This window comes from Columba livia, chromosome 3 (genome assembly GCF_036013475.1).
Source record: "Columba livia isolate bColLiv1 breed racing homer chromosome 3, bColLiv1.pat.W.v2, whole genome shotgun sequence".
Classification (NCBI taxonomy): Eukaryota; Metazoa; Chordata; class Aves; order Columbiformes; family Columbidae; genus Columba; species Columba livia.
In genome coordinates this window covers 114,094,436-114,115,566 of record NC_088604.1, presented here as the reverse complement: position 1 = coordinate 114,115,566, position 21,131 = coordinate 114,094,436, and the positions used below count along the sequence as shown (strand labels likewise).

The window sequence follows — 21,131 nt, the reverse complement described above, 5'->3', positions numbered from 1 at the left end:
TCTCCTAGGTGGTAAAATTCTTGGAAATTAGAAGAACAGCAGCAGCTAATAACTGCTGAGAAACACATGGGTCCATCTGAGGTACAACCACAGCCCCCTCTTGATAAGGTTTATCAGCTTTCTGCAGGTAAAACAGCCTGATGAAACCAGGTTGGAGGTGGGGTTTAATATAAGGGAGAGAAAACAATAAAAGCAATCCTTTAAGAAACTTCTTATACCTACATAAGGGTCACTGGGCATGGGAGAGAAAGCAAGAAAAGGATGAGTATTAAGTTTCCTGGAGTGTCTACTAAAACTAAGCAGGAAAAGGGAGAAAAGGAAAAGTATCTTATTAGGTACTTTATTACTGTGGAGAGACAGAAATTTTTATTAGCGTCCTCTAAAGCTCTTGGCAATTGACTGCGCTGCACAGTTGCAGCACCCAGTCATGAAGCAGTGGACTGTCTTTGCAAATACAGAATGGGTGCACTGCTCTCTGTATGGCAAACCTTTGTGAAATTACCCAAATAGCCCTCCACCAACATGCAACCCAGATCTAGTCATAGGTTTCTGTTTCTTGCTGTTCCTATTAGAAGCTTTGCACTCACAGTCTGTCCTCACACTTTTCAGGTACCTCTTGTTTCTCAAATTGCTTTATAATATCGAAATTCTTTTAATTGTGACTGGCTAAGTGCTTGAAAGGCAGAGATGCACCAGGAAAACTTAAGCAGCCCAACAATTTCATAAAAAGCCCCCAATGAAGTAGCTGTAGGCTGGAAGAAAATTAGGGACAGTCTTACTTATGTGAGTTTTGTACTTCATCTTTTCTGTTTACTTGCATAATGGCCACTGATGGTGACAATGCTAACACTGAACCACAGGTTTGCACCAGCACATCTGCTCTGAGGTTGTTTCAGAGGGAACCACATTTCATGACAAGCCTTACTCTGAAGCAGGGTGCCTCTGGTCCTGTAAAAGTGAGTCACAATGTTTTCTTCAGCCCCTTCAAATATATGCTCAAAGCTGAGAATGAGCTTAAAACTTGTTGAGGACTAGTTAGATGTGAAGCAGCAATCACAACGTAACAGCTGCTGTAATCTTTACCATTCAGTGAATTTTAATTTTTATTCATATTTCAGCCCTGGCACACATGACAGCTTTTGGTTGCCGTGTTCCAGAGTATTAAATGCATTACAAAATATTAGAGGAAAATAAGACTGTACTGAAAAAGAGGCAAGCTTATTACAAGCTTTATCTCTTTGGACATAGATCTGAAGGTTCCAAAATCTCTTCAAGTCCTTTCCCTCTTTCTTGCTCTCATCACCGTTTTCCCTTCAGCATTCCAGGGTGTTTCTCCCCAAGTCTCTGGCTCAGCTTAGTTTCCCCAGTCTCCCTCCCTGAACTAAAGCCTCTTTTTATTCCTCTGCTTTGGTGTAACAGCTGTATCTTTCTCAGCAACTCTACACTTTCATTTCCCCTTCTGTGAACTGAACAGACTCAGATCAAACTGCTGGTGCCAGATGCACTGTCTGAGCGATGTTTCAGCTATAAATACATACTTGCATCGGCTGAGCCATGATCAAAAGATGTGGCAAGACATACCAAAGGCAGACCAGAAGGCACAGCAGTTTGCCTTGCCAATGGTACAGGTAAGTTCTGTTATCTGTGCCAAGGGTTCTTTTTTGATAATTGCTTGGCAGTATTGTCTGATCTCTGGAAAATGTTATTTCTAAGGCAGAATATTTTCAGTTGCTGCAGCCATCCAAGGAGAGAGAGGGAGGAAAGCCAATTTAAATTCAATTTTTCATAATGAGGAAGGAAATGAATTTGCAATTTCGTATGTCCAAGTGAATTCCTTACCTCATGAATAGCAAGGCTGCAGGCTCAATACCATTAGGACCCAGCAGACAAACTGGAGCTCTCCCCCAGGTCCTTTTGGAGAACAAACCCTTGAGGACAGGGCAGCTGGGTCTTCCAGGGGGAGAGATCAGATTTATAAAGCCTGTAATTCTCCCATGCAGCTTAAAACAAAATAGATTCATCCCAAAATTGATGCTTTAATCTGGGCACTAGCTTCCTGCAGGAGTCATTCTCCGAACCACAGGCCAAACAGAGATGCTTATTTAGCTGTCTCTCTGTCCTGTGCTTTAATCAACATGCTTCATATCTTGTTCTGCTCCTGTCCTCAACTGCTGTCACCAAGAAAAGCATCATTGATGTTTTCGAGACAGCCAGGCTGTGAGTGCTTTGACCATGAGAACAAATAAGGTAAAAAAATGGCTCCCTGGGCAATGATGTGTCATTCTGTCTACCACAAAGACCAAGAGCTGGCAGAAAACTATGAGAACAGATATTTTGTAGATACTTCCCCCATTCTCCAGTAAATTCATGGCTGAGTCACACCTCAGTTGTATCACATCATCAATGAAAAGTGTTGAAAATGTTAAGACAAGTATTACCATTTCTTAGGGGCTTGGAAGTTTTTCCAGGCAATTTGAATCAACATATTCAGACTTCTCTAGAAAGGCAACTGTGACCTCTCCCCTACCCTGGAGCACAGCACTAACCATTCAGGCATTGAATTCTGAAGCAATGGATCTTCCATGTTTTGTAGCTGGGTTTTTGGTTCTGGTTTGTTTGTTATCATATAGTATGGTTGAAAGGAGCACGGGATGCTTTTGCCAGAGATACAATTGAATATTTATGATTTTCCTGGGAAAGTAATGATGGTTTGAAGCTTTTTTTTTTTTTAATAGTCATCTTCAGTACACATGTAGACGTGTACACACATACATATTTTTAAACTCAGACTTCTGGAGAAATTTACTCAGATGCATGTTTGCCCTCCTGGCTCTCAATATTGCTAGATGCAGAAAATTTCCCCTGAAAATAGGGTTACACATGAGCATGCTGCTGAGCTTAGGTTTCTTGTGTAGGATGCATTATTAACAGCCTTTGAAAGCTGCTTCTTTCCTTTCCCCACAGTAAAGATGCACGAGCACATCAATGACCTGGACAGATAACGTCTCAAGGTAACATGCTTGATAAAGCTCTTATCAGATCTCGCCTTGCTCCTTGTGGTGAAGATTCAAAGGAAATGTAGTTTCCACATGCTTGGGATACCCATTTGATGAGGGAAGGTGTGAGCACCCTGAAGTTTATTGCTCTCTGCATGAAAGAATCGAAGATTCATTGGTCCAAAAAGTTCAGTACTGTCCACCTTCCTGTAAAATACCTGAATAGCAACTAATCCTTGGAGAAAACAAGATTTTATCACTTATTGCTGAAAAGCAATACGTTGCTCCCTGCAAAGCTGAGGAAAGGGAAATGGTTAAAGCTTTGCTTTCACAGCAGACTGGGATAATTTACAGGTAATTTCCTGCCTCTTGACTGAGGAACTGGTACTTCCCGATTATAAGAACAGAGCATGCCTGAGGGCTATCACTTGCCACCAGGTAAAATAGTGATAGATTTTACAGAAGATGTGAAATCTCTGTTTGGAGGGTATACCAAGGTGCATTCATAAGACCCAGGAGGTAGTATTTTTGCTGTTTCAGTGTAGATGTAAGTACATCCTCACACGGAGTTCAGATTGTAACACAAGTAGGGACTTGGCATATCGAGGCTCAAAACCCAGTCAAAGTGGAAAATAAAATTGGTTTCTACTAGGCAAGCATTTGAGTAACGATCAGCTCCAGTCCTCTGTTGTAATGTTTGTGATCATTCTGAATAGTGAAGTATCTTGTGTGTTATGTGTGCCTGCTATCTTTCAACAGTAGACATTTGCATTTTAGCAAGATAAGACATGGCTGTTGATGCTTGAAAAAGAGCAAGACCTTGGGTAAATTCAGACTGTTTGTTCCAAAGCTGCACCTGAGCCAGACCCCAGGAGATACTGAACACCTGCAGCTCTTACTGACCTTCCCTTTGCTAATGTAACTGTGCTGCTGACACTGCAGGTCTTCCATGTTACTCATAACTTGACTAAAAGCTTTTATGATACCTGGTTATTTGCAGCGTACCTGAATTCCAGTCACGGCACACATTAGAGCAGGAGTGTTCACTGTGTATTACTGAGTCTGTCTCCTTCAGTCACTAGTCCTCCGGGGTGTAATTCTTCCAAAATGAAAGGAATGCTTTTGAGTTACATGTATGAGCCACATCAGTGCCCTCAATAGCAACAGAGCATCATCTGTTGAATGTGCCCCATATCTTTCAGCAAATTCATACCCTACTCTAACCTAATGAACACAGATAATTATATAGGTCAAGAACATGCAGGGCCTTCAGGTGGTGTAAAGCAGCTGCAAAAGAATGAAACAATTTTCAAATGCACCTACCCATGTACTGCTGCTGTTTGAAATAGATATCCTGTATCCAGAACAACTTTGATGAGACTCCCTTAATAAGGTGCAATGTACGCCAGCATCTGCTATCACGATGTGCAGCAAGATTTTAACACTCCAAGGATCTGGTAGCTGGTGTCCCCATCTGTGATTCCTCAGGCAGCCTGCAAAGAAGTGTATTAAGCACAACAAACAATTAGGCACCAGCATGATGCTGTTAATGATGAGTGAGACGTGCCTGTCTTGCTGTGTCACTAACTGCTATGATTTCAGGGTATTGGCTCTGCAGGCAGAAGAACGGTTTTCTGTATGCTAATAGAAGCCAATAAATTATAAGAAACAACCCAAAGGAAAGGAAGATTATATATTGTCCTGCCTTGCAAATATTTAATTCCACTCTGGAAAACATACCAGCTTCAATGTGAGGGAACGTGTGAGCCAACGCTCCAGAGCAGCCAGTGGCCCTGGTGTGCTGTGGCACTTTTCTGAATTTGCCTGTCCTTCCCTTCCAGGGCAGGTGGCACTCTGCAGCAGATGAATTTGCCTTATATTTCCTCCATAAAGAAGAGACTTGATAATGTTTTCTGCATGCTTCTCTCCTTATTTACTTACCTTATATGGCTCTCCTGCCATCTAATCAAAGGGACTGAAATCCTTGCCTTAAAGGTACCGGTTGGCTGTTTACGAGTTCTGTAATAGTGCAGCACTCCTCATTTTTCTCTTGGAAGTTTAAACTTTGCATCTTTTAATTTGGTTTTGTTTTTCTTTTATCCTCTGGTTCACTGCTGCAGCTTCCCTGCCTTTTCCAAATGTCACTCAGTCTTTTCCCGTATGCATCTGCCCCACCAAAAAAACAACCTTTGATTTGTAGAGCAGAACTCTAAAGTTATTATCTGGCAGTTTCATGGGAAGAGTTGCTTTTGGAAACCTCTCACATTCACGTTTCACTGCTTTCCCCAGGCTTTTTATTTTGATGACCAGCATAAATTCAAACAGTCAGGGTACAGTAGATTCAACCAATACAGCAATCTTATCAGAGGTGCTGCAAAAGAATTTGATAGTTACAGACTGTTTTAAAGAAGTTTTTCCCTTAGAAACTTTAGACCTCTAGCAAAAACAGAACATATTTTTCATGTTCTTGATTTTGATCTAGTGAATTCTAGCGCTTCCAAACCGGTTTAGAATGGAAAGCTCTATTTGATCTGGTCTTGGATACAGTTATCAACATGGTTTGTAAGCATAAACTACCAGCTGAAAGATTCCTGAGATGCTTTCATTCTTCAAGTGAAAAACTAAAGCATAAGAAGGTGCAGTAACATCTTGTAAAACCTTAATCCTTATCCTATGACTTAACCATCAAATCACACTTTGCTGCTGCTCAACTGCTTGTGCTTAGTCTGTGTGTACAGATGGCCCTCATGGATGTGGTCGGAGCCAATAAACAATGAATTCTTAACAAACTGATTGATCATTTAACAATCAATGAACACTTAACCACCAAGAGCAGAAAGGTCCTTTGAAGCCTGGAAGTTATTTTACATCTCATGAAGGCAACATTGTGAACCCCAAGTACAGTACAGAGACAGGAAAAAGAATAAAAACATTACATCCAGAATAACCCTTAGGCAGTATAAAACCTACCACAAATAAGCACAACTTATAATTTAAACTTCCCATGATGTGCAGTTTTGGGTTGTATATTTTAATTGTTGCTTTGCTTCACATCATAACCTTTTGATAAATACCTCCTGCAGTTTTTAAAAAGGCCAATGGGTTATCTGAAGAGTGTCAGAACATGGTATCTGATCATTCTTAAGTCATTTTGGCCCAGCTACTTGTTCTGTATAAATCTTGCTGCTGCAAAGTGAGCAGCTCATGTAACTCTGCCAAAGACCTCTGTCACTGAGCTGCAGCAGTTTGAGCACATGAGCAAAAAATCACTCTCCTAAGTAAATAATGGGGCTTGAGCCATTACAAACAAATAATTATACCCAGGCTTCTTGCATTTCTCTTCGCAGCACATACTGCCAATTGATTGTCCTGTGGGGAAGTATTTAGGACGTGTTCTTTAATGACAATGAAAGTGAACATTAACAATTAATGCAATTCATTATCACACTATTTTAAAATGAGTGCAAATTGTTTTTTGAAGGGTATCCAAGCCAATCTGATTTAGAGTAATTGCTAACAGCAATTCACCCCTTTGTGGTGCTTAGCATTTACTGAAATAAAAATGCACTATTCTAAAATTTATGAAAATTGATTTCAATGTTTTAATGAACTTTTCAGAAAGTACAAATGTCTTGGGTAAGCTGCTTAGGCTGGGATTCTGACACTCTAACTGGCATTTAGGAAACATTTTATTCCAAGATAGTTATTAAGGTACATCAAGGCCTTTTGAAGTACCTAAACAAAAGTGTGTAATTCAGTCTGAGTAAACACGTAAGAATTTGGTATTATGCAGGGTTTCTCAGCTATCAGAAACCTTGCTGTTCCTATATTGAATCAAAAGCACTCACCACTTCTGACCACCTATTTACAACCTCACAATCAATTAGTGCGTCATTACTTGCTAATGTAAGATTTACAGGAAAGCGATGATACGAAAAAATAAATGCAAGCAAAAAATACACAATTATTGAAAGTCCCAAACTTGCTAATGGCTATTTCTAATTAAATATAAATGGATGAGAAACGTCTGGCTCTAATCCTCTTATCATATCACCACAGGGTAACAAAATGATAGATCACTTCACACCAGAAAGCAGTTTTATGTGTAAGAAACAAGCCAGATGATCAATTAACTTATTTGGATCTGCTGAAGGAAAGGGATCAAAGTGAGTTTGAGAGACAAACTCAGAGATGCAAACCTAAACCCTGGTGACATTTTCTACCCTTGCAGATACAGCCCAGCTTCCTGGAACTATGCAAAGAGTCGGATCAGAAAATCATCCTGCTACCATTGTACTAAGAAGGTGAATGTTTTCTCTCCATCAAGTAGAGTATAATGGATTATACTGTCTGCACTTAGACATTTTTATAGATGTGAATTTGAAAGCACACAAATGCACTTTTTGTTCCTGCTAGTCAGGAGTGATCCACAAGGTTCCAAAGTTTGCTGTGTGTAGTCAGAACCTTTTTAAAACAGAATGTGTTAGTCACCAGGGACTGAGCTCTATGCACAACAGTACATAGCAAAAGATATTTTGGGAATACATATCAACTAAATATGACAATGCGAGGACAAATATTTTTCCACACTATATCAAATTTGAAACTGAATAAGTAAACATGTTATCTCATGGAAACAAACTTCAGTTGAATGTTTTATACTTCACTGTCCTTGCTAACAAAAGGTAAAGCAATAATAGGCAGAAAAATAAAAATAATTAAATCATTTGTAATATTCAGTAAAAGTCATTTCAATTCCGGTCAGTGGTTCACATTAACCCTTACTCAATCTGAAAGTTTTGGCCATTTCTGTTTTTTCTTCTCTGGTTTCCACATATTTATTTTGAGAAAAAAAAAAGTTATCTTCATATACAGTTTTGACCTATGCCTTTCATTCCAGCTTTACTCTTTTCTCATCAAGTCCCAACTGTCCTATTACTTTTCCATGTTGATTTTGCCATCCAGCAGCAGGTGAAAAAAACAGTTTACACTGGTGATTACCATTTGAAAAGTAACATTCATGCTGGAAAAGAAAAACATCAGCTTTTGCTAAAATCCACAATACTGACTTCCAAAGAAACTGCAGACACCAAGACCAACACAAATAGGAATTTCACAGTAAAGGCATATAACACATATACCCTCACAGGGTCTTCAGGTCCAGTAGGATGTCTTTGACCACGGAGTTGCAATGGTTTCAAACCCTCGGCTTCTGTAATGTCTCTTCTAGCTGGCAATGCAACACACCAACACTGGATCACAAGTCAAACTTGGAGACCAGGACTGGAAAGAAGGTACAGTGCATAAGATGCTCATCTCCCTTTCAGGGGCATGTAAAAGGGGAGGTGACTCTGTGCCCACCCCACTCAGCGTAGGAGCCACAGTGGAGCTGCACAGCAGGATTAGAGTCTGGTCCTACTACTAGGAGGGTCTGCAGAAGGCTGAGTAGCTTGAGCATCTTCTATGACGTCTTTGATTACTACAACCAGAGTTCACAGATCTCACAGGGGTTTCCTACTCCTAGTGTCTGCTCTCTTGTGTAGGTCAAGTATGTTCAAGACCGTCCTGTCACACTGGATTTTGGAAACTGCTCTTGGCATCGACCTCAGGGTCAGCGCAGTGATGCTTTTCATTCCAGTTCCCTAGCTGGCTGCATCTGGCTCCAGCACTCACTCCAACACGGGGACCACATGCCCTGACCCCCCGCTTTTTCCAAATGTGTTTTTTGAAAAATCACATCTATGATGCTACAGGCACATCTAGACAGGTTAGCATGGGACTTACAGTCAGGATAAGCCTTTCTACGCAATCAGATCTTGGTGCAGTTAAGAAGCTACTCAACTACAGTAAGTGACAGTATCAGAGCTTAAAATCCACTTTGGGGCTAGAATGCAATAAATTATGCTATTCTGTTCTGGATTGTGTTGAAATGGGCTACAAATGTCTATTTACACTGTGCAAGCTGCAGGATGGTGACAGATGAGGGAGGTGCAGCAACTACACAGTTTGTATGTCTCTCCCTCCAGCTATAATGTAAGAAGCCACTCTCGCCCCAAACTTATCTCAGCACAGGTACTTTCAAGACCCATCTACAACTACAACAGGTGACTCACAGTATTGGAAATTATCTTGAAACCATTCTTGTACCCTTTGAATTGTACCCTTTGTGAAATAAGGCACCTTCTACTCAAAGATGTTTCCCCATATGCACTGTAAGTCCATCACCTTGCTCACAGCTTTCTGTAGTGCATTCCCAGCACAAGAAGAATCCATATTTTCTTGCACAGGGTAAAAGCAATTGAGCATTTATAGCCTGCAAATGAGATTCAAATGCTGGACCTTTCTCAGCCACTATTAATCACTGCTGATTCTCACTGCCAGTTAGCTAAATCTTGGATTTTTCTCGTGTGATAAAAATCAAAATGAATATGTCCTGCTCCTAAATTGTAACACGTTCCCAGCAGCAGTGTGACAGAACTCAGCTGATATCCCACGTGAACGTGAAAAACATTAGTCATCTTTCAAGTGCTAGCACTTAAAAACTAATTAGAGTCCCTGAGCAGAAAAACATTTTATATAGCTTTTTAATCAATGGGACTACAAGAGAAAAAATAACGAAGTGATAGCAGCAGGCTGCAGTTTTCATGTTTAGAGAAGGGAGATATTTACAGAGTCAACACTCAAACTCCTGTTTTCTCAATACTATTATCAGGGCCATGTCACTCCTTAGCAGCACCACGACAGATGATGGTTGTTCTTGACTTGCTGGAAGCCAAAAAGACCAAAGCTCTTCCCAAGGAGCTCTCAGCTCTATAGAGCTTTCTAAACTGAAATATTTCCATGTCCCCCACAGGCTCCTTGCACACTTGCTGTGTTATTTACCCATCTCTATTTAAATAATAAATCTCTCAGGGTAGGAGCTGTCTCTCATGGCATGCTAGCACAGAACTTTGCTTTTGATCTCATTTGAAGCTTTCATCTGCTACTGTAAGACAACTGATAACAGCTACCTACAATATAGATGCTTTGTGGTCTCATGAATGATGACCTGACTAGAAGATTACTGTTTCAGATGTCTCAGTTTGTTTCTTGTTTAGTTATGGATTGAAAATACTTGTGCTCAAAGAGAAGCAATCAAGAACGACTAGTTTTTCTTTGGAGGAACAGATGACTAAAATTTATTTCAACTCAAGTTTTTATTGTTGGCTATAGTTCACAGAACCTTACACAGAGGCACAGTTTTTTGGTTTATTCAAGTAACAGATAATTAAACATAGTACCAGGCAAACCTGGGGAACTGGGAATATTTACAGAGAATTGCTCCAAAATACTTCTGCTGAAAGTCAGGCAGAAAACATCTTTCACTTTTTTGTTTCTGACCCATTGACTCAATCAATACACTGAGCAATTTAAAAAGTAACTGATGCCAGCATTTGTGGGTACATACAGGTAGCGTACTTGATGACACAAAAAGCAATGGTAATAAGTTCAATTTTAGGATCACAAAAAGCATCTTTCATTTCTCTTTAATGATTTCTACCCAATAAACCTCTTGTAAAATGCTCTTCAAAATATTTCCGTGAACTCGGGGCTTGCAAACAGTACGGGATTATCATCCCTGAGGCATGAAATGCACAAAACAGATACTGGAAAAGCAGAAACTTGAGAAAACCTCACACTATCTATTTCCCAGCAGCTCCTCCTCTCCCATCACCTTCAGCAAACCTTACGCTCAAGGCTCACTCAGCCTTGCCTTTCTCAAACTGTGAGCAAAGGAACAACCCCAGAGTTTAGGCACCCAACAAGCAGGACCTGAAGAGGCAGTGCTGGCCCAGATGGGAGGTCCTGTTCCCCCATTAGCATCTGTCCAAAACAGAGGTACCCTCAGGGATACCCCTTGATCCATCAAGTCCTCCCTGGGGAGGAGGATGTTCTCAATCCCACTCAGCTGTACGGCAAAATCTGCCCGGCTGCTCTTGGCAGCAGTCCCCTGATGCCTTCACTCAAAGTTGTGCCCACTATACATTTACTGGAACTTTATTAGGCATTTCAAGCAAAGGGAAGCATTTCACTTATTCTGATATTTCAATAAAGTGGGAGATTTGCTGCTACACGGAGACAGGAGTTTTCCTATGTGAATGATTTTGAAATATCGTTATTTGGATTTAGCTTAACTCAGAACATAGGAAACTGGCTTTGACATTCACTTCAATGCAAAATGGTGAATGATGAGTTATCATCATGATGTTTTGATGTGTTTCATCATACTTATTCTTTTAATTATATTCTGTAAAACATTCAAGAAGAAAAACACTTAAGTACTAAATTTTTAAAAACAGAGGTTGTTCTCCTCATGAAATAAAATTCTGACAAAGACTCTGAGGGGTCAGATTATCGCATGATTTCCTGCAGCAGTGAAGCTCTTACAACTGCTCTATGTGTGACCACCAGGCTGCCAGCCCCAGTACTTCTTCCTTTCTCACAAGAAATTAGAAACTCACTTCCCAGTATCAGCCAAATTTGAGTAGAGGATTTCCACACCTCTTAAGCTTGTAAATAGGCAGCTGGGTAGAAAATATGTTTCTTTTGCACAATGTGTTATGACTTTATGTTTTGTTTATGGCATTAGCTTATTTAGGGTGAGAACATGCTGCTAAGAGCTACTTCAGTATGAGAAAAAATAACTTTGTCACTAGACAGTGGATACAAGCAACACATTATGGGCTCAAGTTCCTTTCCACAGGCTATTTTTTCCTTCTTTGCTAGGCTTGTGAGCACAAACCTGTTTTTTCTGCCAGAAGGACGCAGTACACAGAAAGCTCATCATAATAACCCAGAGAGCAGAGGGATGATGGCTCTGAAGGAGCTAAAGAGGACAGCATCACTAGTGGAGAAAAAGTTACAGATGAAGAAGGCTGTGTTTCGGTGATGCATCTTGATTTCAGGAAGATGAACTGGCGAAAAGGCTGTGAATTGGTTGGAGTACAAAGCCAGGGGTACAGGCAGGGGGGAATAACCACCTGCAGAGGTGGAAGGTGCAATGTGATACTGACCTGTCCATGGGGATAAATGGCACCTCCAGCACTGCACTGAGCTGCTGTGAGCAAGGAGGGAGGCAGCCCCAGGAAAACCTTTCCCCCAACATTGTCAGTCTGCACAGATGTGCAAACAGACATGAGTCTGCCGAGAGAACACCTGTTAGTGTCCCTCACCAGGAACACAGAGAAGGTCCAAGCAGCAGTTTTAACTCTGAGTCCCCATTTTACTCTACAGTATGCAAAAGACCATGCAGCAACAGTGGTCCTTGGTAAAAAGCAGCAACCCAGAAGTAACCTGGCATCAAGTACACTTAAGATCAAATTATATCTATTTGCCATCTGACTTCCAGGAGCCAGACAGCTGCCTCCCTGATGGCATCTTTGAAATTCTCCCCAAAGTAATTTCTCAGAAGTCTGCAGTTACTCAGTGCCAGTGCCCCCCTTCACAACGTTAAGATGGTGAAGTACATTATTTATGGATTCAAATGGCACATTCTTCTTCCAAAATAATCATTGTATAATTGGGATAATGCCCTTGATTGTGTGCTACGGCCTAAGTAACACTTGGGTAGTAAATAATACTTGGCTTTCAGCCATTTGATCAATAGTTGGAGCTCACTGAAGACTTACCATCAAGGCATTCAAGTGTAATTACACTTTCCAAAGAACTGAAAAGTTTCACAGTAATACCTTCCTTGAAACATAGCATATTTTTTGGCCAAAAGAATTAAAAACTTTTCCCCTTTTTTTAAACTTTTGAAACAATGTACAAAGCAGTTATGAAAACCCCTTCTACCTTTTCTCCTCATTGTCGTCTTCCCACCATTAAACCTGTTGTATAACTAGATGACTGTCAAATTGCCACAGGGGTGTTATTACCTGTGTGTAAGCAATAGCTCTAACGTTCATGCTGCTGCAACCTTGGGAAGGTTTCAGAAGTAAGTTAAGAAAATGTCTGCAGGTTCCAGGGAACGTGCTCTATAATGTGAAAGAGAGGAAATTGAACCAATTTAGCATCTAAAAGAGAGAGTTACTACTATGATGAGTAGTGCCACAGTGCCATCATTGAAGTAAACATACCCAGGTAATCATGGCACTGTTGGAGAAGTATGGCCAGAGCACCATGTTGCTTGGCATGTTAATTAACTCTGAGTTAACAAACTCTGAGTTAATTAACTTTGAGTTAACACAGCTTTTATGGCAAATTTTGCAAACAGTGTTGAGCCCAAGTTTGTTAAGCTGAAAGGGCTGAGAACTCTTCTTGTGACCTTTAAAGCCATTTGCTACACTGAAAAGAATTTTTCCTCTTTACTTACACATCCAATTTGGAGATATTCTCCTTTTGATAAATATATCAAGGTGTCCTTTTACCCTGCACTGAAAAATACAATTTCAAATCCAGTCCTAAAAAAGGGCTTGCAGAAGTAGACCTAAGGACAGGAATTGCACCACTGAAATATCACATTTGTGAAACAACTGATCAACAGTTACAGTACACCCAGTACTAAAGACTTATGTAAAGATGAAGAAAATGGTTCAGATACCTGTGACTGTATCTGGATACACCTCTTCAGGCTTACTGGCTCTGGCACCATTTGCATGTAATAAATCACTGCCTCTCAGCACACTTCATTATTGCTTAATAGCAAACCCTTACTTCTTAGTAAACCCTACACAGTTTCCCATTAGCAGAATTGTAAAGGTCTTTTCCCTTAAGTATCCAGCATTTGTATTGGCAGGGCTGAGCCTCCAAAGAAAAGCAGTTGCGTCTCCTAGGAAGTTTTCAATACCTCAAGGCACTTAACAGCTTCTAGTTTATTACTATAGAGCAGATTTGGGTTTGCATCTGTTGCCATTTGTCTGTATGGGTAGGTGCTTTATTCCCCTATTTGAAAAAATGTGATTATAGCACTTCTTTACATCACAATAATGTTACTTGGTTAGATTGTTTTGACAGAATGAGCAGCCTACAATTCAATGTTGTATGAGTGATCCCCTACATAAAACTGTGATCGAAGTATGGAAAGAGTCAATGACCAAAAGAACTCACAAAACATTGCTTCATACGTGACACTCTGGTGAGGCCAAATGCTCCCTTTCTCCTCCCTTCAACATCTGAAAATGTGAAATAATGAATAAATGACACAAAGACTGAGAAGGCAGCAACTAGCAAAAGTGAAACAGAGAATTATACAACAAAGAATCAAAATATGTGGATGGATAATAATTTCCTGAACTTAGAAATCTATACATACAAAAGGATACAATTCCTTGTGAATTAAAGCACAGTCAGAGATAAAGTGGAACAAGCAATTTAGTAAAGTAAAAGTAGTAGAGACATCTGTCTGGGTTAGGAACCTGACTGTAGTGTTACATATGAAGTGGCCACTATTTCTCAGCTCAATTTTCAGATCAGAAGAGGAAGCTAAAGAAGAGAAATCACAATAAATACAACAATCTCTAGTAAGTGTTTCTGTAGGTTTCTAATTTAGTAGGAAAGTAGAGGGAAGGTGAAAAACTATTAATCAACGAAGTGTTGCCTTTTGACTTATTGATCTGCCAAGAAAAAAAAAATATGTCAAATATCAAAAGTAATTATTTGCACATGCTGATAGTAATGATACTGAAAAATACCATAAATCTTCCTGGCTGATTAATGTGATCTTTTAAAATACCATGATAAATGTTAATTACATGCAAACAACAACAGTAAATTATAATAATAGAATCACAGAATATAGAATCACAGAATAGTTTGGGTTGGAAGGACCTTCAAAGCTCATCCAGTGCCACCCCTGCCATGAGCAGGAACATCTTCACCAGATCAGGTTGCTCAGAGTCCCATCCAGCCTGGCCTGGGATGTCTCCAGGGATGGGGCATCCACCACATCTCTGGACAACCCCGGCCAGTGTTTCACCACCTTCATTGGAAAAAATTTCTTCCTCATGTCTGGCCTGAATCTCCCCTCCTTTCCTTTAAAACCACCACCCCTTGTCTTGTTATAACAGGCCTTGCTAAAAAAATCTGTCCCCATCTTTTTTACAGGCCCCTTTTAAGTATGGAAAGGCTGCAATAAGGTCTCCCCAGAGCCTTCTCTTCTCCAGGCTGGACAACCCCAACTCTCTCAGTCTGTCCTCCCAGCAGAGCTGTTCTAGCCTCTGATCATTTCCGCGGCCCCTCTGGCCCCTCTCCAACAGGTCCATGTCTGTCCTGTGCTGAGGGCTCCCAAGCTGAACACAGGACTCCAGGTGGGTCTCACCAGAGCAGAGCAGAGGGGCAGAATCACCTCCCTTGACCTGCTGGCCACACTGCTTTTGATGCGGCCCAAGATAAAATTGGCCTTCTGGGCTGCAAGCGTACATTGCCGGCTCATGTCCAATATTTCATCCACCAGGACCCCTAAATCCTTCTCGACAGGGCTGCTCTCCGTCCCTTCATCCCCAGCCTGTATTGATACTGCAGGTTGTCTTGACCCAGGTGCAGGACCTTGCACCTGGTCTTGTTTGTTGAACCTCATGATGTTTGCATAGGCCCACTTCTCGAGCCTGTCCAGGTCCCTCTGGATGGCATCTCATCCCTCAGTTGTGTTAGCTGCACCACTCAGCTTGGTGTCATCTGCAAACTTGCTGAGGGTGCACTCTATCCCACTGTCTATGTCACTGATGATGTCACAATACCGGTCCCTATACAGACCCCTGAGGGACACCACTTGTCACTGGTGCCCATCCAGACACTGTGCCATTGACCACTACTCTCTGGGTGCGACCATCCAGACAGTTCCTCATCCACCAAACAGTAGAAAGCCACTAGGTTAGTCAGGCAGGACTTGCCCTTGGTGAAGTTATGCTGGCTGTCTCAAATCACCTCCCTGTCCTCCACGAGCCTTAGCACAACCTCCAGGAGGATCTGTTCCCCAGGCAGAGAGGAATAATAGCACAACTGGGAGCTTGGTGATTAGCACTGTCACTCCTAGTTCCCTTGAACTCATGCAGTAAACCTGAAAACAATGATAAGTAAATAATACAATGATTGATACATACTGAATCCTTCCTGAGCTGGGTAAAGATGGTGAAAACAGTGCACCGCCTTGCATTGCATGAGATTGAGTAAAGACAGTAGAAACCAAACCCATCAAGGGGAGGGTGTGCTGTAAGACATTATCAGAAAAAATGGGCAGCTCGTTTTCTTCCCTTTCCTTCACCAGACAGCTTCTCTTATGCTCCAAGATTCCTCTGCAGCAACATGAGATCACCTACTCCCTAAATTTTCAGCTCACATACCCTTGTTGTTTGTTTTTTTTTTTTAAAAAAAAAAAAAAAAAGAAAAAAACCAAATTGAATGATTGTTTTTGCATCTTTGTGATTGTGCCACTGAGATTTCCCAGCAGAAAGAACTGCAAAGTTTCAGCTAAGCATAACCACAAGCTTCCTTGAACATGGGAGATATTTGCCCTTTCCTTCCCTCCTGAAGGTAACTAGAGTGATGGTAACCCAGACTGATGCAGCAAAACAAGAACCCGGCATTCAAATCTTTCTGAAAAGTATTTGTTTAGTATTTCATTGCATGAGAGATCAGGCATTCTATGGTGTTTTGGAGGAATTTTTATTTGTTCTGGTTTCCAGAAGGCCAGAATGCACCAAGGATACCTCTCTCTCAAAATACTGCAGAGCAATGCTAAATGGGCTGTTTCTGGAAAAAAATAAATCTAATCGTATCTTGCAGGCTCATGAGGTTTAGGCTTTTAAATGAATTTTTAGACTGCTAAATAAGTGTTTAGGTTCTTAAATGAGTTACCACCCTTTCCCAACCACTCTTCTAGATTTTAGGGTTTGGGGGTTTTTTGTTTAAATGAAGTCTTCCCTGTAGCTAATCTTCCTGTAGCTGAGACAGTTTGGGTCAGCTGCTTTTCCACAGTTAGCGGAGAGTTACACAACCAGTGCAGAGTACCAAGGAATGCATGCAGCAGAGGCAAGCAGCAATGAAAGCCATGCACACGCTCACTGCAAAAGCATCTCTGACAGCAGCCAAGACCCTCTGCCAAACTGAGCACCAAGCCAGGGTTACACGTACCTCCCAACCGCCTCCTGCTGTCTCAAATACAGTTGCCTTGTATAAAAGAGCATAGCTGTGAATAATAAAACTGGTTCTGTTTGGTTTTATATGGACTAGGATCTCACTCCCCGGAGCATCTGTTAATCTATTTACATGGGATTACACCAGCTAAAAGGTAACTCCATTGGCTTGAAGCTGGGCAGACTGAAGTAATTTGGAAAATCCAAGCTTTGTGGCCAGTACCTCCAGGGGCTGATGCACAATGGAGTTAGACACACTCACATGTGCCCTGAGCTGTGGAGTCTATCCTTGTGTGTGCTCTTCAGCCTCAGCAAATGTCATCTGAGTCATGCCCTCTAGGAATGAAAAGCTGAACACTGCTTGCAACCACTCTGCTGCCTCGAGAACCAAAGGATGTCCATCTGGCTCACTTCCCTGCCTCTGACTACAGCCAAAATCAGATGCCCTGGGAGGAGGAGGAGGTCAGGGCAAGCAGATCTGAATCTCCCAAGCACTTTCTCAGCCTCCACCAGCAGGACTGCTGGTTGACAGTACACATGCCGTCAGTTCCCATGGCTCAGATGCTTTATGTAACAATGTGCAAGCCCCTGAATTAAAAATAAGGTCTTATACAGTAATCATCCTGTGAGCTGTGTTATGAGTTAAAGCTGGAGCAAGCAGAAGCAAACATCACAGCACAGGTATGCAAAAAGATGGGCAGACTGCACAAAACACTCATCAGCTGGTCACAGCAGTGGGCTTGGGATCTTGAACGGATGAAGAAATGCTCTCATTCACAGATACACCTAACAAGTTTTGAGGTGTTTCCTCAGATAGCATTAGCATTGCTCAGGTATGGCAACATTTCCTGCTAAGAGGCACAGGTAGCTTGTACAGCCCTGGGGCTCAGTCAGCTACAGCTCCTGCATCCCACGCTGTTACTGCATTGCAGTACCACGGCTCTGCAGAACCTCTCACTCAAATCACTCAGAAAACTACTAACATCCTCCTGCCTCATGACTTGACAGGCCCAAACACCAACAGCCTCATCTCTTACATTGTGCCAGTACAACATACGCATAGAGCAGGAGAAGCTCTTTGGCTTTAGTCATTCATGCTACAGAGTGCTTGCCACCGCTTTAGGTTTGCACGGCCATTCATTTCCCAGCAAAGAGAGGACACGGAGGGACCCAGCTGTGGCCGTGTTTTGCTCATACCTGAAGCACACACATGACATTTTGTAGAATGACTTTTGGGCTCCCTAAGCCCCTAGGCAATAATTTTTCTGATTTTTCTACAGTAGAAGAAAAACAATAAAACAAAACATTATAATGGCTAAAGGTTAGAGTCAGGAATTTTAGTCTCTCATATTCACACATGGGCCTCCAGCCAGGACAGGTTTCATAGACCTTTTCCCCAAGTGCTGTTCCTAGTATTCCCTGGCTCTCTGCTTATTGCAACTCACACATTTTATAGCTGCAATGGTGCTAGTGGAGGCTGTCACCTGGTGCCTAGATAATACACGTACAAAGTAATTAAACAGAGCTTAAATGTTGCTACAAACCAAGCCTGATAGATAGATATCTGTCTACCTTGGAGACAGTGGCAAGAAACTAATTAATACAACTGAAATCAACTTTCCCCATTCACTACTTTCTTAAAAAAATGAAACAACTCAGCTTCATTGTTTTTTGTGGATCTGCTCTGTCTGCTGTAGACGGTGACCATGAATTATCTAAGTGCTCTGAGGGAAAAATAACTGACAACGTTTGTTCTGTTTTCTGTGCCTTTCTCACATCTATTTTCCCAGGAAAGGCAGACACATGGCCTTCTGCGACTGAGATTTGCTTTCAGCTACAACATATAGTCTAGGTGCCAACTTCAATCATGTTTCAAGGCAACTGGGACTTCTTAAGCTCCCCACACTGCTGCTGTCTAGAAATATGAATACTTCTGAAGACAGCTGTGAAATTCCAACTGATTTACACAGACACAGGACCTTGAACTTCTTCATGAGTACACAAATAAATAGGATTTACTGTAGCAAATACAGTAAAAATCTAGTTAGTCAATAGACGCATTATTTGCGGTAGAATTTGGATGATGCCTCTGATTTGTCTCTGGGTGTTCCAAGTGCTCTGCTGGACACATCCCCACATGGTGAAACAGAAATGTGTAATAAGAAGGAGCTATGCACAAAGCAAACACACGGAATCAGATCGCTTACTATTTACAGGGTCTTGGGATATTTAACTGTTGCAAAGTCTGTTGTTTATTCTTCGCCTGTTGCTATGTATAAGCCCCAAGTATTTATTAGAACAACTCATTGCTAATAATGCGAAGCCAAAAGGATATCAATATAGACTCATTTATGAAAAACAGACAAAGAAAAAAGCTTATCCTCACTTCTGATAAACAACCAGGCAGCAAAGCTGAAGGATCTCCATGTCAAATGAATATCTGAGGCACTGAAAAATAAGTTTCAGTAAATTACAGCAGGTTCATCTAAAAGGATGCTAAATGTAGTTTCATTTTTTTTTTATTCCTACTTGGCATGAAAGAAGTTTATACACAATGAAATAAACAGATTAAAGTACAACGTGTATGTGATTTAAGCTTATTAACTTGCATTTCTGTCAATTTGACCAATTTATATAAAACAGATTAACCACTGTACTGTTCCCCTTCATTTGGAATAAAAGAGCTTTATTTCTAGCAATTTTCATTTCTTTACTTCTCATATTTGTATTGTTTAAAAGAGCTTAATTGCTCTTAACCTTGTCCCACTGATGTCATGGCAAATACCTACCAGACAATCACTTTCCCTCAGCACTGCTCAACCCGCAAGATTAATAAAGCCAGACCACATGGAAGTCCTCCACTCATTTCATGGCACTCTAAAAAACCTCCTACCACAAGGCACCCTCCAATTATTTCTTCCCTCCCCAGCCAACCCCCCCCGCTTACTTTTTCTCCATTCCTGACCATCACTCATCATCTTAACAGAACTCTCAGCTCAGCTCAAACACGTTGGATTTTTTCCTATGGCTTTAAAGATATATGGTGGGGTCATTCTCCCAATTTTATAGATGGAGACACTGCAGCAGGTTGTGGTATGTGAAGATGAGGAAAGGCATAGGCAGCTGTGCGCCTCTTCCAGAGTATAGAAAGAAGAGGATAACAAACATAAAGATACAACAGAAAATGAAATAATATAGATTCGGTTTGGGTATTTAAGGAAACTAATTCATTGGGTACTTTCAAGACATGAAAATTATAAACTGTATAATCACTAATAATAGTTTTTCTAACATCATTCTATGTTATTCATGTTCCTGCTGTGTTTCTCTACACTAGATGGTAACCACAGAAAACAAAAAATCAAACAAAAAATGAGCTCTCAGCAACAGACGCATGGTGATATGGCATGGAACAATACTCTATGCATTTGTTACTGAAACTGCCAGAAAGACAGAGAAAACCAGCATTGCTCTAAGATGTGTATTAACTATCAGGATATCAAGGCACAAAACCAGAAATACAGTGACCGCAAACTCCTGAAGGGAGAAAAGCAAAGATTTACCTGATGAAATAACTTCAGAAGATGAGGCTGCTTTTTTTCTCCGTAAATACAGCTCCATGATTCAGTCTCTCTTATATGTTGAATATAAGCTGCCAGCAGAGAGCTGGCTCTAGAGAGAATACAAACTTTTATGCCCACCCATACATAGAACCTTCAATTTTAGAGGTAAAAAACATACAGATGTTTCCTGCTGTCTAGAGATAAGAAATACAACCAGTCTCAGGACTGCACATTAACCTGTTGTTTAGGTAAATGTTGATCCTTTCATACTTTTCTAGCTTGGAATAGAACAGTCACCAAAACAAGCTGCATCTAAACAGCCTCAAAAAAGTGTTTGTAAGCTGGTTTACTTTCCATACATTCTAGCAGATAGATTTACTTATCTTTTATAACAGTGGATTTTAATTAAATAGATAATGCAGATAAGTACTTCCAACTCATAATTTTATAGCTCTTGCTCT

General features: G+C 40.9%; 1 long non-coding RNA gene across 3 annotated transcripts; it reads left to right on the top strand.

Annotated features, from left to right (window-relative positions):
• The first annotated feature begins 1,488 nt into the window (after window positions 1-1,488).
• On the top strand, window positions 1,489-19,922 carry LOC135579173 (uncharacterized). Of its 3 annotated transcripts, none has more exons than XR_010471762.1 (4): window positions 1,489-1,628; window positions 2,965-3,011; window positions 7,228-7,300; window positions 18,898-19,922. It is a non-coding gene; the product is annotated as an uncharacterized LOC135579173 (long non-coding RNA). The 3 variants fall into 3 exon arrangements; XR_010471763.1 differs by lacking the exon at window positions 18,898-19,922 and adding an exon at window positions 8,227-10,445; XR_010471761.1 differs by lacking the exon at window positions 18,898-19,922 and having other exon boundaries at window positions 7,228-10,445.
• The last annotated feature ends 1,209 nt before the right edge of the window (window positions 19,923-21,131 follow it).